The sequence below is a fragment of the Myzus persicae genome, unplaced genomic scaffold (genome assembly GCF_001856785.1).
Source record: "Myzus persicae strain clone G006 unplaced genomic scaffold, MPER_G0061.0, whole genome shotgun sequence".
Lineage (NCBI taxonomy): Eukaryota > Metazoa > Arthropoda > Insecta > Hemiptera > Aphididae > Myzus > Myzus persicae.
This window is the reverse complement of record NW_019103924.1, coordinates 189,377-201,379: the sequence shown is the minus strand read 5'-3', so window position 1 is coordinate 201,379 and position 12,003 is coordinate 189,377. Positions and strand designations below refer to the sequence as shown.

Below are 12,003 nucleotides of genomic sequence, written 5' to 3'. Positions count from 1 at the left end.
ACACAATATATAAATTTAATATAATAGAACATCAGTTAACTACCGAAATCTTTTAATTAAATATTATCTTCATTTCACGCAATCACTTCAAACTAACCAGATAAGACTATAAGTGTATGGAAAGTGATTTTTTATTCAATAATTTAATAGCATATTTTTCTTGATTATTCGATATAAAAATACTAGAGATCTTTTCATAAAATTTTCGGAGAAATGATGACTTATACTTGTATAATTCAATGATTTATCGATTATATAATTCGAGTACTCAAACGTACCTATATAAATGGTAAATATTTGAAATCGAAATTCATTCTACTGCTACAATTTAGTACAAGCAGTAACAGTGAGTTCTTAATTCAATTCTACTAAATAATAAGTTGAAAGCGACAAAGTTGCAACTATGGCTAGGGTGTTGATGTTATTGTCTGTGATATTCGTCAGCGTATATGTGACGGAACAAGCATACTTTTTGCAAAAAGATTTCATTGACAATATCAATGAACAAGCGACTACATGGAAGGTAAGTAATTAATAATACATATTTTATTCGAAAAATGGCATGTTAAATTATAATTTTTTAATGAAAAAAAAATACATACATAATGCTCATTAAAAATACCTATAAATCGCTCAAAACGTGTCAAAATATATTAATTTATTAATAATACATAAAATATAGTATACTAACTACCAAGTTTTAAAAATTATTATGTACACCATTAAAGAAAATATCAAGTATTTTCACTTTTTCAATTAAAATCGTTTTTGAGTAACACACAAATTAAAAAATCGTTTGGTAAAATGATTTTATTTTTTATACAAGAATATAATTTATCTTCAACGTTTAAACTTCAGATAATCAAACAAAAATATTTATAGTCTTCTGAATTACGCTCTACTGTTTTTATTTTAAATCATTAATAACAATTTTAAAAAATATTGTATTAAATTTAAGAGTCATACGTATGAATATTACAAATTGTATGAATTTTTATATCTTCAAAATAATTTGCATATATGAATATCGTCACTAATTTTATTATAAAAATCGTAGAAATAAATATTGAGATTATATTATACTACAGATACTATTAAATTGTTGTATACAAATCCTTGTATTCTTACGTATTTGAATAAATGAAAAATGTTTTATTGTTAATAAACTATTTTCAGAAAGTATTTCAAATAGGTATAATTGAGTAGCTAAAAAGTGTTAGATTACTTTTACATAATTACATTACGAGACTGCTAATATTTTGTCTACACAACATGAGCTCTAAAAAGAATACCATTTATAATAATTTATCATCAGTGTAGTGATACATTAAACGAGATTCTTAGTGAACAGTTGACACATCATATTAAAAATCCTAAACATTTAAAAATCATCTTTACAAAGTATAATTTTTACTTAAATTGAATTGAGAAATTTTTAAATAAAATAATAAAATGGTTAGATTTGTGCGGCATACATATTACATGCCTACTTTTTGTTAAAATATTATATTCAATTTATGTAGGTACATTTAACTTTGTATTGTACTGTTATCAATAATTTTACATACTTATCATACCGTTTAACAAATAAGGCAGGTGTGAACTTTGATCCAAGTACACCAAAGGAACATTTCCTAAAACTTTTGGGATCAAAAGGAGTACAAACCCCTAACAAAAATAATATTAAAATGTACAAATCCGACGATGCAGCTTACGACAACTTGTTCGGCAGAATTCCATGACACTTTGACGCTAGGAGAAAATGGAAAAAATGTCACACGATCGGAGCAGTTCGTGACCAAGGCAACTGTGGATCGTGTTGGGTACGTACAAATATCGATTGTTCTGTGTCAAGAGTTGGACATAAATTTCAAAAAAAAATTATTTTTGTAGGCAGTGGCCACGAGCTCGGCTTTTGCTGACCGTTTGTGCGTAGCGACCAATGCAGATTTCAATGAACTATTATCCGCCGAAGAAATCACTTTCTGCTGTCATTCATGTGGCTTTGGGTGTGATGGAGGTTATCCGATAAAAGCGTGGGAACGTTTTAGTAAACACGGTCTAGTAACCGGGGGAGACTACAAATCCGGAGAGGTATGCGATTTGTTCGGTACATAATATAATATTTTTGGTTTTGGTTTAACCATGTATACGTCGATTTTAGGGTTGCGAACCATACAGAGTCCCACCTTGTCCTTATGACGAACAGGGCAATAACACTTGCGCCGGTAAACCAATGGAATCAAATCACAGATGCACAAGGATGTGCTACGGAAATCAGGACCTCGATTTCGACCAAGATCACAGATACAGTATGATACATTTTGACAACGTGTGTAAAATTGTCTAATCTATTGTATTACGATTACAGCACGTGACTACTACTACCTAACATACGGCAGCATCCAAAAGGACGTTATGACTTACGGACCAATTGAAGCATCGTTCGACGTATACGACGATTTCCCCAGTTACAAGTCAGGTAAACGATACGAGCACTAACTATTCAATTCAATATTTTAATAATATGACATGTTTTTGTGTTTCGTTTTTAAAACTGTGTAAAACTATTTCTAACCGAAATTTTGCGTTTTAAAGGTGTTTATGTGAAATCGGAAAACGCTACATACTTGGGAGGACATGCCGCTAAATTGATCGGTTGGGGTGAAGAATACGGAGTTCCATACTGGTTGATGGTCAACTCATGGAACGCAGATTGGGGTGATAATGGTCTTTTCAAAATTCAACGAGGCACAAACGAATGTGGTATCGATAATTCGACAACTGCTGGTGTGCCAGTAACCAACTAACTGTATTATTTTAATTAATTTAAAATATAAACTACCGTCTTGTCATATATTATGTGTCTGATTAAAATCTTTATTTAAATGATCTTATATTGATTTCTTTTGTGGACATTTTGAACCATGTGGTTTTGAACAGTTTAAGATTTATCTTTGTAAGAATAAACATCTATGTAACATTTCTGTGTGCATGATACTAGTCTGAAATATTAATTCAACTTATTCAAACAAATATTTCTAAGAATGCGTATTGTTGATTAGTATTTTTGTTTTTTTTGCTCTGTGCTCGGTGATGTATCGATTGCAATTTATTTTTATTAATATTGAAACAATGTAATTCAATATAATATGTACCTACACTAATAGTGTTTTAAGGCTACCTACAGTATGTGTCATTAAGCAATAATGATGGATTATTCCCTATAATCCAATCATCAAGCATTTGAATTTGATATTTTGATATGAAATACATAATAACAATAATCGATATTGGGACAGAGTGTGCCATAATCATTAACTATCTCTATTGAAGTGCAGCAATATTCAACTTGAAGAGTTTTATTTTTGATTCTTTAAAAGCGATGAGTATGTACTCACAGAATCTCTCAATTGCGAAAGAATTATTTTTGATAATAAACCAAAAAGAAACCTTTTCTTTCTAAAAATTATTTTCATGAAAAAATTTATTAATTCGATAAAAAAAAACTATCATATCATTATATTAGGTACTGTAATTAACTATTGAATCAATACTTATCACCTTACTATAGAACAGTGAGGATATTTACATGTTATAATGGTTAAGGCCTCTGCAAACTCTATTCATTTTTCATCTAATCGGCCTTAGCGACTGACAACAATTTAAGTAAGTACTTTTAGTTTTTCGATTTAAAAAATGTAAAGATGTTTTAATTGGTCAACAAGTCCAATTTGCATAGGTCGGACTATATTTTTGATATTTTTGATATTTTTGAAGATATTCAATACTAAAAATTTATAAATTTATAAAATGTAAAATATTTATTCTCGTCAAGAATTTTTCTAAAATTGAAAAAGTGCTCCGACCGATGCAAATTAAACTTGTCTACCAACACAAACATCTTTACATTTTTTAAATCGAACCACTAGAAGTACCTTAATTTTGGTCAGTGCGACGGCTATTTCACGTCCATAAATTGGTTTTGAATATTTTGATCTAGACATTGAATGACTGTTGCGTGTGCGTATGTGCGACCATAGATCAGATAAGAAAAAACAATGTATTGTAAATTTATGCGGGTCACGGGTGATCATAGGGGAGTACACACACACTAATGATCATTTACTACACACACAAAGACGATCAGTAATCGCAGGAACGAAATAATTGCCTAAACACAACTCCTTAAAAATGACACATTTGCAGGGGCCTTAATAGTTAAAATGAATCTTAATATTTGTTCAATGTCATTGGGTTGAGTAATATTTATAATATACTCTACAGTCTACTTTTCGGTAGACAAACTTATAAGGAATCTTGTAATACATTTTAAAATGTTAAATTTAAAAAGAGAATTTTTATGAACTTCTAACTCAAAATAATTTTCGTGATTTTTACGTACTTTGTCAAACTTTGAATTTTAAATGCTTGTAAAAATAATTGTGACCATGTATTTTTAATATTTTTCAACTGCCATTTTCACTATAAATGAAGATCCTTGTATTAAATTTTCAAACTTTTCGATCCAACGAATAAAATTGTATCGACATTTGGAAACAAAAAACTGTAAATATTGGAAACTGAAAATGTCCTTAAACATCTCGGAACAAGGCATAATATTTCAAAAATTTCACGGTGTTTAGAAAATGATAACATTTATATTTAATGATAATATCATGCATCTACTGTAATTTGTTTTAGGGTTACATTGATGCACCAAAAACCTAACCTAACCTAACCTAACCCTAAGTGGTCAGGGAAAAGTCCGAACAGCATCTCGTACCCAACAATATTATTATTCGAGTCATTACATTTTTTTCAAAACCATATTATCACGGTTTTATGAAGTATGTTATTAAAATTATTTTGAATAATAACATGGCCCCAAAACATATTAGTGTTCACCGAGGTAAATAAATTGATGCGTTTATGCTTATACGAATACAGTAGTGCAGCGATTATCAGGAGAGCTCCGAATGGGGGGCTCCTGGGTTAATAAAATAGAGATGTATGATTAAAAGTTGCAAGGCTTTTGTGAAAACCTCTGTTGAAACTACGAATATCGCTGGACGAAATGTTGATTATAATATAAGCTTAATATTAATATTACGTGAAATATATATTTATTTAAATGCTTATAACGATTTTGTATATAAACAGTAAGAAATAAATGTATACAATTCAAACCTATTATATTTTATTTGTTACATTATGCTACATTATGACTGTCCCTACTACCAACAAGGTCTGTAGTGCCTATAGGGACGCCTGTTTAAATATGCAAATAAAAAGGTATTAAAAACTACCTACTTTGTAGAAAATATACGGTTTTGATTGAAAAATATAAAAAAAATTTACTTTAAACTTTCTTTAGAACTTCTTAGGATATGTTTATTAACTATTCATTTTTTCAGGAGGAATTTACAAGTGCCTCAAATTTTGCAAAATGTCAGGTTTGTAGGTAGGTAAGTGTATCTGCAATAAATTCTTAAAATATTAAATTTCCTTAATACCTACTCGTATATTTCACTATACCAAATTTTATATAACATGTTGATAGACATTTATGATAATTTTGATAGTTTCTAGTTGAAAATCAAATCTAGTTGTTACTTTCGATAGTAAAAAAAATAAATTAGCAAGGTACCCAATATTGGGTAGTTTTAATAATAATCAGGGAAGCTATAAATAATTGTACGGAATATGAGTATTCAACAAAAACAATTTTGTCGTACCTAATTAAAAAATGATTAACTACGTAGGTATACTTCAAATTTTAAAAAATATTTATAAATAAGAAGTAATAATAAAAATATTTTGGCTCTTTTTGAGAATCAAATGCATAATCAATATTAGTGGTTTTCAACCAGAGAGTTTTTGAAACTTAATTTTAATTATATAAAATTAATTAATCAACATCAAAGTATAATGAACCAAAATTTAATTGAACGAAAAAGTAATTCATAGTTGGACATGTTCTCTGAAAACTTTCGCAAAGATCACAGTGAGAGCAGCCATGTTTAGATAAAAGGTCGAAAACGATTGATTTTTAAAGACATATACGATTTTCAAATTTTTAGTTGTTTTTCATTTATGTTTGGAATATTTTTTACTTTAACAATAAGCTTGAACATTAAGAATGCTTGCATGAATATACAAGGTATCATAATGATTGTTCTTTTAGAAATAGAAGGAGTTCATGTTAAAACTAGATAATTCCATCTTTCAAAATTTTTTGGAAAATTTAAAAAATTTTTTTTTTATTTTTGGAACTATTTTGAATTTTTACCAGAATTTAGTATTTGTTAGTTTTATTCATTATTATATTCATCCTGGGTTATCGTTGGACAATATTAAAAACAGACAGCTGCATGTGGGTACGTAATATTTGCTGATACATGCAGGTTGTTGGATCTGCCTCGTCCTTGCAAGGATATAGGTACTCGTTATCTTTTGTTTATGAAATATATTATTATCTTTACCAGATTTTGGATGAAAATGGATTTGTTTTTGCGCAGACGCTTTCAATTAAAAAAATATCAAAAATAAGTACATAATTTTTTTTATTAGTGTTTCCACTTTTCGGATTCAAATTATGATGAAAATAATCAAAATCACAAATGTACAAATTGTTTTAACACTAATAAAATATGTTTTTTTTATTACATACTTCAGATAGAAAATGTTAAACAGGTTATTCGTAAGTTAGTCCTACAGTTGTTTCTACAGACATTATATTTATAATTTTAACAAAATTAGGAATATCTTATGTTGTAATAAATTACTAAAATAATATTGTAAGGACTTTATTTCACTGTCATTGTGTATAAAAAATATTCATTATTTTCTATTCATAGGTACTACAATACCATAAAACTAACTGCACAAATGTACCTATTGAGTATTGACTATAATATGATAAAATATTGAAATAATTATTTTGTAATCTATGTGATTTTTCCAAAATTAAGGTCAACCTATGTTATTTTTATATATAACATAAATACTTAGTTATTGTTGTTACCAATAAAGTTTTGATAGTTTTGATGTAAATAAATGATTAAAAATCGTTAGAAATAAAGTCTATGAGCAGTGTGAAAGATAATACTAGAAATAAAAAACACAACATATTTATTTGAATATGAATTGGGGGTAGCTTATATTATACATTTGATGAATAGTAATACTTTAAATACTCTATTAAGAACTTTATGGATATGGAATTAAAAAGAAAGAAAATGAGTGAGAGTCAATAAAAACATATCTATGTACAATGTACCTACCTATTGAACAATGTCCTTAGAAATACATGCCGATACATCGTCTTCACTCAGAACCGTTTTTCGTACAAAATAATTTACCATTGAGTTCAAATGTTATTCGAGTAATTTATTAACATAATACATATATATTACATTGACTTACTCAATGATGAGATACCCTTGAAACTTAGATACTGTACAGGTCTTCAGCGATTTCTTTTAATCACATAATAATATTGAAACAATTTCTCTATCGTCATAATATGATTGTTTTGCATTCGTGCATAAGTGCTTCAAACACTGAAGTGCAGATAGAATATTTTTATTAATATAAAAATGTAAATAATAATAATCAGAAACACAATTTATTATACTCATATTTTTTTATGGATTTATATAGGTATTTTTTCTGGGTTCACGACTATTATAGATAATAGAATCCTATGCAAAAATGTAGTAATAATATATTTTATCGTACAACTAGCACTCGGAATGACGGTATAACTAATAATACTTATTATACTCCTTAGTATAAATTATCAATAAAATAAACTTTAAATATTGTTTGTTGTATAATGTTTTAATTGAATACAATTGATAGCAGGCTTGTTATATCCTAGTATATCCTATCAAGCTATTATATAATTTGTATAAGAACGCGGATTGTGTAAGTTTTCCACTCAAATTTGGACGTATATTTCAGTGGTCGATTTTTTTGCATCGCTCCAAAGCTACAGCTTATCCACCACCACCACCACCACCGCCCCTCCCCCCCCCCACCAAACAAAAAGTAGCTCTCAATAATTTTCGCTACTTTTACGCCACACATTTTTAAAATGTTCTAATTGAAAATGTTGAGTACTAATTTTCTGTACCTAGTTGAAGAATATCCAATGACCTGCAATTAATACATATCCAAACTACATGCAATGATACTTAAAATTTTAGACAGTTTAGGTACCAATCCTAAATATCTAATACGTTTATTGCAGTGGCGTGCCCAGGAAACTTCAACGGGGGGGGGGGGGNGGGGGGGGGGGGAATATATGTTATAAATGTTTTGGTAAAAGTAAATTTAAATATTAATATAAAATAATTAAATAAGTTGAAGTCAACAAAAAAAAGTCAATGGGGGGGGGGATATAATCCCCTAACCTCCCCCCCTTGGACACGCCACTGGTTTATTGACTGTTATACATTTGTAAACATACATTTTAATTGAAGTTATGCTAGTAATCGAAAACCACAAGGAACATATTATTATTATCTAAAGTCTATAAATGCAAACAATTGAAAAAATAATAAACTATAAGATTAATATAACTACAAGTAACAAGTAAGTACCTTCTGCCTATATTATTTCCAAGGCAATTTTATTGCAGAATCAAACAATATAAATCAACATTCGTTTATAGTTCACCCGTCCTTTAATATTAAATTCAATATTCATGATAATTTACTACTTACTTTAATTAATAATTATAAAAGTGTAAAACATGATTTACAGAAAATTATCCACAGTCGAACAAAAAACGGTTTATTTGATGATTAACAGGTAAGTGAATGATTTCGTTTTTGAATACGTAAGAAAAAAATGAAACAAACATAAAAAAAAACATAAATGTATACTGTTTAGCAGTCTTGTTAAGTATTCAAATACTTTTTTGGTACCTAATTCAAATACTTTTTGACAAATGTAGGTATTTAAAATACTTTCAAAACAATTTTTTGGTATTTTATTTCAGAATACAAAATACTTTTAGATTCAGAGCGGAGAGATGAATGAATTGATTTTACAATGATACGCGTTTTTTTATTTTTTTTATTTTTGTGTCTGTCATTACGGTTTCGGGAAGTAAAAGTGCTTCAATTTTCGATTGTAGGAAAGCGAATCTAGACGGGATGTCAAAATTTAAATTTCCCAATAGTTTTCAAAATTGACAAAAAATAACAAACAAAAAATTAATGAAAAATGTTCACGCAAACTCAGTTTTCGAAAAAATTGATTTTGGTTTTTAGTGTAACTCTAAAAAAAAAAAACCGTGGATACGTGAAATGTTCATTGAATGTTTGTGTTGGCATTATCTATAGACCATCAAATTTTGAAAAAATATTTTGACTCGCGTTGAACTATTTATAGGAAAATACAATTTTCAATTGTTATTTGTTTTTATTAAACTTATGTCAATGACAAATTTCCCGCTCAGTCAAAAAAATTAAAAATGTTTTACAAGGTCCCTTGTAAGTTATTGTTAAGAAATTAAAAAAACAAATAGAGGTTAAATCCACACTAAAATTTTGTGGGCTTTTGAATTTTGAATTTTGATAAAATTTGAAAAATCAGGAAATTTAGCAAATTATTTTGAGTTAGAAATTCATACAAAATTATAATTTTATTTCTAAGATTTCAAAATTTATTGAAAAATTCCTATATAAGTTTATTTACCTTTATCAAAAAAAAAATTTCTACCTCAATTCCGAATTAAATTTTTATGAGCGTTGTATTTATAAGTTGAAATTTTCACAACATTGTATATATTCACTAGATTTCTCATGTGGCGATTTTCTTATTTTGTTGTAATTCAAAAACGAATATTTTTACAGACTTGAACTTTACTCCATAAGTTTATTTTATTAATTACTATACTTGATAACATTTTCAAAATATTTTGACTCGTTTTGAGCTGTTTACGGACATTTTCAGTTTTTTTTTTTTATAAATGTCAAATAAAATAATGTTTAATAAAATTGTATTGGCTGGGTAAAAAAGCATGAAAATATAATACAAAACTCTGGGTGTATTGTTACAATAGCAGTTGAAAAATATTAAAAATACATAAGCACGAATTATCTTTATAAACATTTAAAGTTCAAATTTTGACAATATTTATCAAATTGAAAATTGAAAAATGATTTTGTAGCTAAAAATGTATTAAATGTTCGACTTTTATAGCTAAGGATTAAAATATTAAAACAAGGTTAAGTATATAATTCCGTAACCTTTTTTTTATAGTTATTTTAAGTTCCAATTTAGACGAAATCTCATATTAACACAAAGAATAACGATTTTAGTCATTTCGCTGTAATTGGGTCCACAAATCACAATACATCCCAATTTTACATAAGTGTAATATAAATATAATATTTTTCCATCGTCACTGATAATTTAAGAATAATATTATGAATGATACTAATTCAGCTTACCGGCTACCCTATTAATAACACGTACTAACAATATAGAATGTCCTAGCAAGGCTGACATACAGTCTAAGCTCAGAATCGTTTTTCGTATAGAATGATATTATAATGTCACTGAATTCAAATTTAATAACATCCATTTCAGCGACCTTCTAGACACCTATAATGTACAGCAGACATTAGTCTGATATCCACTTACCCTCTTTTTATTTTTATTTTTTCCACCGTATTTCAGCGAACAATATTTTTGTTCCGTATAATACAATTTTGAAAATTGGTTTTCAAATAATATTTTTTAATGATTCTAAGGATTTTGAAGATTTCATTAAATACTCAGATGACACAATGCCTACCTAATATTCATATCTACTTTGATGTTGTTTAACTTGACAATATAATTGGTGCCCAGAGGCATCTGAAATACTTGAATCAATTAAATAATGTATTGATTAATTATTTAATTTAAATATTTATAAATAGTTTTAAGTATACTTTTATGATAATCGTAACCTCCTATCACCAAAAAAATGAACAAAAACAATAACAAAATATTGAGATTCTTTTCAGTTTCATTCAAATATTTTCTCGATACAATTAAATTTGTTTTTCATATTAATGAACAATGTTTTATATATTTTGTTCTATTATTATATTAAACCATTCTTCATTGTTCCTTATGATATTGCATAGCCCTTGATGTGATTTTGTATAACATACATAATAAATAATTATTATTTATTTTATATGTTAATTACAAACTTTAGCACTATTATAATCGGGTCAGAGACAAATGTTAAAAAAAGGAGGGGAGGAATCGCCAAAGTTTATTGTACCTCTCTACTGTACAGTGCCTTTAACCTAACCTAATCAGTCTAGAGGGGTTACTGAAATGAAAGAGTTAAACTTGAATTAAATTATAAATCGACCAAAAACCATTTTGAACTAAGACTTTTGCCTGCAATATTAATTATTATATTTTATTTTTAAATCATTGTACCTATACTAAAATCGATTCTGAGAGAAAACTGTATTTCGATTTATATTACTCTGTTTATGTTATTATATTATTAATAAAGTAGTTTATTTTATAATTATACATTAGGAATACAGTAGGTTGAAATCGTTTTTGCCAAATAAATTGCATTTAAAAGTGGCATTGTGTGTGATAATATAATAATATATTTTGAACGTTTCAAATAGATACCCACGAATAATATTTAAAAAAACAACAAAATAACTAAAATCATTGTAATATGTTTAAATAATTCGGAAGGCCAAACTAGATGTGTTAGTAACTAATAAATTAAGCGTATATATTATTATGATCTAGGTATCTATGCAAAACATTATCATTTATGGTTTAAGTGTACCATGAGACACAAATATGCCAGCCACAAATAATTTCACTACAGTCGTAATTTATTATAATAAGCAATAACAAGGATGATATAATAAATAATATATTATAATATTATAATTTATAACGATAAAAGTATAATTGTTACATATTTTATGCACAATAGCACAAGACTCTATTAGA

The 12,003-nt window shown here is 27.5% G+C and overlaps 1 pseudogene; it reads left to right on the top strand.

The window, feature by feature from the left end:
• The first annotated feature begins 296 nt into the window (after positions 1-296).
• On the top strand, positions 297-2,862 carry LOC111036410 (annotated as a pseudogene).
• Positions 2,863-12,003: the final 9,141 nt, after the last annotated feature.